Genomic DNA, 7,793 nt, shown 5'->3' with positions numbered 1-7,793 from the left:
TCCTCCTGGGCTTTGACAGCAGTGGGCTCCTTCTCCCTCTCCTCATAACCCCCTTCCCCCTCGAGCCCCCAGTTTCTCACCTCCCTCCCTGGATGTGTACTGTTCCTTGGAGCTCGGGCTTCATGAAAAGTGTTGGAACCACAGTGTGGGGATTATTCCAGCTTTTTTGCTACTCCCCCTAAGATTCACATTCCTTCCTTTGCCCTCCCTTTTTTGGCCAATTCAGTACTTATTCAGCCTTTGTTAGAGGGCGAGCTGAAGAACAAAAATAATCCTTCACATTTGTACAGAGCTGTACAGAGTGCTTTCATACATCTTATCTCAGCAGAGCCCCACAAGAACCCTGCGAAGAAGGCATTGTTACTCCTTACAGGGGAGGAATTGGTTCTCAGAGAGGCTACGCATCTAGCTGCAGGCAGTTGGCTCAAGTCTATGTCACCTGGCTCCAAACTCACTGTTATTCTGCAATCCTACATAACCAATAGAATCTACTTCCCCAAAATTATCTTATTTACTCATCGCAACAACTCTAAGGTGTTACTGTTCATTTTACAGATGAGGCCACTGAGACTCTTAGGTTAAATAACTTGTCCAAGGTCATGCAGGTGCCAGGAGCTGAGTCTATCTGAATCCAAAGCCTGTGCTGAAAGTACCGAAACTGAGACTCAGAGAAGTCATTTGACAGCGTTCTTATGGAGCAGCCCCAGAATTGAAATGCAGGTCAAAAATCCCAAGTCCAGTACTTCTTCAGTTGCACCATGCTGCCTGCCTCAAGAACCTGTGGTATGTGGCTCATTCATTCTGACCCAGAGAGATGTCAAGGACAAAGGCTATTCTACTGTTGGACTTGGTTCTTAGCTCTAGCTCTCTGTACTCCTCTGGCTGAACTCTCCCTATTCACACCTCTCCCACTGTCTGCAGCATTTCTTACCAGCCCCACCCCCAGCTTCTGGGTTCAGCTCTTTTCCCTTTTCTCTGAGTTTGGGAACAACCAGGTCTCTAATGATCATACAGCAACTGGGAGAAGAGTGAACAGCAGACCCTCCCCTCCTCTAGTCTCACTACCCTCTTCCAGCTGTAGATAAAAAAAGTCCCAGAGCGGGTAGGAAGCCCATGAGAGGGAACTGCTACAAATCCTGGCTCTGAGAACGCCTGCATTACAGCCCGGTGGTCCCTGAAGGCTTCTCAAGAGAGCAGTTCAAAGTCCCCAGCCTGGCTGGAACAACAGCAGCCTCGAGACTTGTTGGGGCTTGGCGCAGTAGCTCTCGCCTGTAATCCCAGCACTTTAGGAGGTGGAGGCAGGAGGATCGCTTGAGGGCAGGAGTTCAAGACTAGCCTGAGTGATAGGGTGAGACCACCAGCTCAAAAAACAAACGAAAAGACTCTGGATGGAATAAGGCAACAAATCGGTGACTTTCCACCACCCCATCCCCATCCATCTACCACTTTCCAAATCCCGCAATGAAAGAGCTCCAACAGATAATCATAGGTACATCCTACACCCTTATCAAGACTTAGCTCAAGCTTTTTACACCTCACTGCCTGAGGTGAGAAGGAAGACAAAATATTCATACGCAAAGAGAATGGGAAAAGAAAGTTTGGCTGGAATCCTTTGATTGTGAATCTGGGTTGCTAAAAACATGGCCATCCTAAACCCGGTATTCCTTTTATCCAAGGAAGATAATAGGAGACAAAGTTCCTACTTGAGAGCTGAACATTTCATTAAATTTTTTTTTTTTGAAAATTCAAATCTAATCAAAGAGGGTTGGTTTTTGTTGTTGTTGTTGTTTCTTGAGAGGGGGTCTTGCTCTGTCACCCAGGATGGAGTGCAGTAGCAAGATCATGACACTGCAGCCTCAACTTCCCAGGCTTAAGAGATCCTCCCACTTCAGCCTCCTGAAAAGCTAGGACCACTGGTGCATGTCACCACACCTGGCTTTTATTTTTTCTATTTTTTTTGTAGCGATAGGGTCTCACTGTGTTGCTGAGACTGGTCTCAAACTCCTGGGCTCAAGCGATCATCCTACTTCAGGCCTCCCAAAGTGCTGGGATTACAGGTTTAGCCACTGTACCTGGCCTAATTAAATATTTTATAAAAACAAACCTACTTGCAATTCTAATATTCAGTGTCCATCTAATGTCAATAAAAAGAATCAGTATCATGTTTAACATGTTGTATCTAGAGGTACAAATATAAAAATTTAAGAATAATATAAATTATTTATTACTACAAAATGTTTCTTAGCACCAACGTGCAATGTTGCAAACACTACACTAATTCATGGGTACCTCCAGAACCAGAAATTGGAACATAAAACAGAGCAAGAAAATGGACACTCAGCACTACTGGTAGATAATATGTCACGCGAGAATTCACTACACAGCCAAGCGCGGTGGCTTATGCCTGTAGTCCCAGCACTTTGGGAGGCCAAGGCAGGTGGATCTGACCTGAGGTCAGAGTTTGAGACCAGCCTCACCAACATAGCAAGACCCTGTCTCTACTAAAAATACAAAAATTAGCTGGGCGTGGTAGCAGGCACCTTTAATTCCAGCTACTTGGGAGGCTGAGGCAGGAGAATCGCTTGAACCCAGGAGGCAGAGGTTGCGGTGAGCCGAGATGACCACTGTACTCCAGACTGGGCAACAGAGCAAGACTCTGTCTCAGAAAAAAAAGAAAAAAAAATCCACTACAGGCAGGGCGCAGTGGCTCACGCTTGTAATCCCAGTACTTTGGGAGGTTGAGTCGGATGAATCACTTGAAGTCAGGAGTTTGAGACCAGCCTGACCAACATGGTGAAACCCCATCTCTAATAAAAATACAAAAATTAGCTGGGTGTGGTGGCATGCGCCTGTAATCCCAGCTACTCAGGAGGCTGAGGCACGAGAATTGCTTGAATCGGGGAGGCAGAGGTTCAAGCAGTGTGCAGTGTGCAGTGTGCTGAGATCACACCACTGCACCCCAGGCTGGGCAATAGAGCGAGGCTGTCTCAGAAAAAAGGAATCCACTACAGCCATGCTATCTAAAAGGAAGGATTTGACAAGTTAATTTTCTTTTCTCTTAGCTAAGCACTTGGACAGCTCAATTCCTGCCTACACTCCAAAACCACAGTGGCCTCCAAAGTTCACCCTGATACAACCCACAAACCTTCAGGGCATCCAGACACAGTTACTTTCTTTTTTTAAAGACATAGAGTGTGTTTGCTTAGGTAGCACATACACTAAAACTGGAACAATACAAATTTCCAATTAAAACAACACAACCACACAAGGATAACACAAAAATATGTGAAAGCACTCCATATTTTTAATGTATATGTATTTCAAAATGTCAAGTACACAGTAAATACATACAATGTTTATCTATCAACTTAAATGAATAAGACAGGGCAAGATATATAAAGAATTGACCCCCGGGGTCTGAACTGTATTAGACTCAGTAATGTGGGTTCAGTGTTACTGGTTGTTCTGTGCCAGTGCTGAGCACAGAATCCCAAGGGACAGAGGCATCTCTGTGTTTTTAATGGATTTATTTCCTTTGTGGTTATATTATATGATGCCTTCTAAAGCATTAAGTTTGGGGCAGGGGGCTTTCTTGCCTGGGTCTGAGAGGTAAGGTGTTATTTTATATACCACATGGTGCCTGGTCTGGAAAATCAGGAAGGCCTCTGGTAAGGAAGTCATGATTGAAGCTGAGATTTCAAGGTTGAGTAAGAGTTAGCTAGGCAAAGCACAGAATGGGAAAAAATATTTGCAAACTTTGCATCCAACAAAAGTCTAATATTCAGAATCTATAAGTAACTGAAACAATTGAATAAGCAAGAAACAAATAACCCCTTTAAAAAATGGGCAAAAGACATGAACAGACACTCCTCAAAACAGGATATACAAGCAGTCAACAAACTTATGAAAAAAAATGCTCCACATCACTAATCACCAGAGAAATGCAAATCAAAACCACAGTGTGATACCATCTCACACCAATCAGAATGAAAGTTATTAAAAAGTCAAAGAACAACAGACGTTGACAAGGCTGCAGAGAAGGGAACACTTACACATTCTTGGTGGGAATGTAAATTAGTTCAGCCACTGTGGAAATCAGTTTGGAGATTTCTCAAAGAACTTAAAACAGAACTACCATTTGACCCAGCAATCCCACTACTGGATATACATCCAAAAGAAAACAAATCATTCTGCCAAAAAGACACATACACTCACATGTTCATAACAGCACTATTCACAATAGCAAAGACATGGAATTAACCTAGGTGCCCATCAATGGTGGTTTGGATAAAGAAAATGTACATATATACCATGTAATACTATGCAGCCATAAAAAAGAACAAAATCGTGTCCTTTGTAGCAACATGGATGCAGCCAGAGGCTATTGTCTTAAGCAAGTTAACACAGGAACAGAAAACCAAATAGCATTTGTGCTCACTTATAAGTTTGGGTACTCACGGACGTAAAGATGGCAACAATAGACACTGGGGACTGTTGTGGGGGAGCAAGAAAAGGGGGACAAGGTTGAAAAACTAACTATTGAATACTATGCTCAGTACCTGGGTAACAAGATCATTCATACCTCAAACGTCAGCATCACACAGTATACCCAGGTAACCAACCTGCACAGGTACCCCCTGAATCTAAAACAAAAGTTGAAAAACAGAAAGAAATGAAAATATGTACCCCTAAAAAGGCTTGCACACATTGCATATAGCAGCCTTCTTTGTAATAGCCCCAAACTGGAAACTACTGAAATGTCCATCAACAGATGAATGAATAAGCAAACAGGTGCATCTATATGACGGAACACTACTCAACAGCAGAAAGGAACAACCTGTTGATACACATAACATGGATAAATCTCAGAATAAGTATGCTGAGTGAAAGAAATCAGACCAAAAAAGATATCTACTACATGATTCCATTTATATAAAATTCTAGAAATGAAAAACATCTGTAGTGACAGACAGCAGGTGGCCCAAGGCATGGGTTGAGAGAGAAAGATGAAAAGAAGCAGGAAGAAATGCAGGGGGTTATGGATACACTCTTTACCTTGATTGTAGTGATGTTTTACTGATGTATACATATGTCAAAACATCAAATTGTACACCTTAAATCTGTGCTGTTTATTGCATATTATACCTCAAAAAAGCTCTTAAATTTAAAAACAAAACAAAAAAACAGTGAGTTAGCTAGGCAAAGAGTTGGGGGGGCAAGGGAGAGAATTGTGCCAGACAGGAAATAGAGTAGGCAAAGTAGTAAGCAAAAGTAAAATAGTAAGGCAAATGAGAGCCTGAAACCTTCATGAAATGAGTTGGCCAGCCACGGTGGCTCAAGCCTGTGATCCCAGCACTTTGGGAGGCCAAGGCGGGGGATCACCTGAGGTCAGGAGTTCATGACCAGCCTGACCAACATGGAGAAACCCCATCTCTACTAAACATACAAAATTAACCAGTCATGGTGGCGCATGCCTATAATCCCAGCTACTCTGGAGGCTGAGGCAGGAGAATCACTTTTACCCAGGAGACGGAGGTTGTGATGAGCTGAGATTGCGCCACTGCACTCCAGCCTGGGCAACGAGAACAAAACTCTGGCTCCAAAAAAGAAAAGAAAATAAAAGAAAGGAGTCCAGTTGGGGCCTTGTAAATTAGGAGTGGAATTGTGGGCTTTGACTTAGGACAATGGGAAAGGAAGTATAGCTAAGAGGTCCTTCTTTCCTTCTGTTCTTTTGTTCCTTTTTCTACTTTCTTTTTAATACTTATACATTATTTATTATATGCCAGGCACTGTTCTAAGTTATATGTACATATATATAATCATTTAATCCTAATAATTACCCTATGAAGTAGGCAAATTAGAAGGTTACTTAGGTTAGTCATTTGGGAAATGCAAATCAAAATCACAATGGGATACCACTTCACATCCACTAGGTTGGCCATAATCCAAAAATGCAAAATAATAAATGTTGGTGAGGATGTGGAGAAACTGGAACCCTTGTACCTTGCTACTAGGAATGTAAAATGGTGCAGCAGCTATCGAAAGCAGTTTAGTGTTTCTTCAAAAAGTTAAACATAGGCTGGACACGGTGGTGTGTACCTGTCGTCCCGGCTACTTGAGAGGCTGAGGCAGGAGGATGGCTGGAGCTCAAGAGTTCAAGTCCAACCTAGGTAGAAAAAAAAAAAAAAGGCCAGGCACAGTGGCTCACACCTGTAATACCAGCACTTTGGGAGGCCAAGGCAGGCAGATCACCTGAGGTCAGGAGTTGGAGGTCAGCCTAGCTAACATGGTGAAACCCTGTCTCCACTAAAAATACAAAAAATTAGCCAGGCATGGTGGTGCATGCCTGTAATCCTAGCTACTCAGGAGGCTGAGGCAGGAGAATTACTTGAACCCAGGAAGCAGAGGTTGCAGTGAGCTGAGATCATACCATTGCACCCCAGCTTGGGCAACAAGAGTGAAACTCTGTCTCTAAAATAAAATAAAATAAAATAAAATAAAACAAAATAAAAAGTTAAACAGAATTGCCATATCACCCAGCAATGGTATATAGTCAAAAGAAATTAAAACAAAAGATACTCAAATGAAACTTATATATGAATGTTCACAGAGGACTATTCATAATCAAAAAAGGTGAAAACAACCCAAATGTCCATCCATGGATGAATGGATAAACAAAATACGTTGTATCCATACAGTGAAATATTATTTATAAAAAGGAACGAAGTATTGATCTATGCTACAGTGTGGTTGAACCTTGAAAACATTTGGATAGAATATTTGAGGGCAAAAAATAAAACAACAACAACAACATAATTATGTTAAGTAAAAAACCCATTCGCAGAAAGTTACATATTGCATGGTTCCATTTATATGACATATCCAAAATAGGGAAATCTATAGAGACGAAAAGTGACTAGTGGTTGACTAATCAGGGAGGGGAGGGGAAGGAAGGGGAGAGTGGGTACTGACTGCTAATGGATACAGGATTTCTTTTTGGGGTGATGAAAATGTCTTAAAACTAGACAGACGTGATGGTTGTCCAACACTGTGAATATAATAAACACCAATGAATTGTACATTTTGAATTTATGTTATGTGAATTTTACCTCAAAAAATAAATAAATCCAAAAAAAAGTTATTTAGGAGGTAGAGTCGATGCATGGCAAGTGGTGATTGATGGGTGGTGGGCGAGGAGGCAGGGAAGTAGAGGAAGGAGTCAAGAATGACTCCCAGATGGCTGACAATCAAATGAGAGGGGGAATCCTCTTTTTTGGGATGGAGAAGACAGAGTAAGAAATATACATCTGGAAGATAACTAGCACATTTTGGATATCACAAGTTGGAAGTGCTGAGACATCCAAGTTCAGAGCTCAGAAGAGAAGTCTAAGACAAAGATATTTGGGCGTCATCAACAGAGCACCATAAATGAACACTATACAAGTGAATGAGACTCCATATGTAAGGGTTTGACAGAAAGAAGGCCCAGATGTGTAAATTACAAGGTGTCAGCAAACCTCACAGAAATTTTTAAATATAAGGCATTTAGAAATTAATATAAATTTTAAAATATAAAGTCTCTGTGTTCAAGGACTTTGTGATCAAGCATAAAACAATAAGTTCATGTTAAAGAAGGCTTCAGCTATGTAACATATCACCAAAGCCTACCATTTCATCTTTCATTTTACACGTCCCTACATGCATCAACCACATGTTAAAGAACCTGCTGTTCCTTGAAAATGCCAAATTCTCGCTTGCCTCCCTGCCATTTCACTCTTTTCTCTCTAACTGGA

Source organism: Macaca fascicularis, chromosome 1 (assembly GCF_037993035.2).
Source record: "Macaca fascicularis isolate 582-1 chromosome 1, T2T-MFA8v1.1".
Taxonomy (NCBI): domain Eukaryota; kingdom Metazoa; phylum Chordata; class Mammalia; order Primates; family Cercopithecidae; genus Macaca; species Macaca fascicularis.
This window is presented reverse-complemented; position numbering follows the sequence as displayed.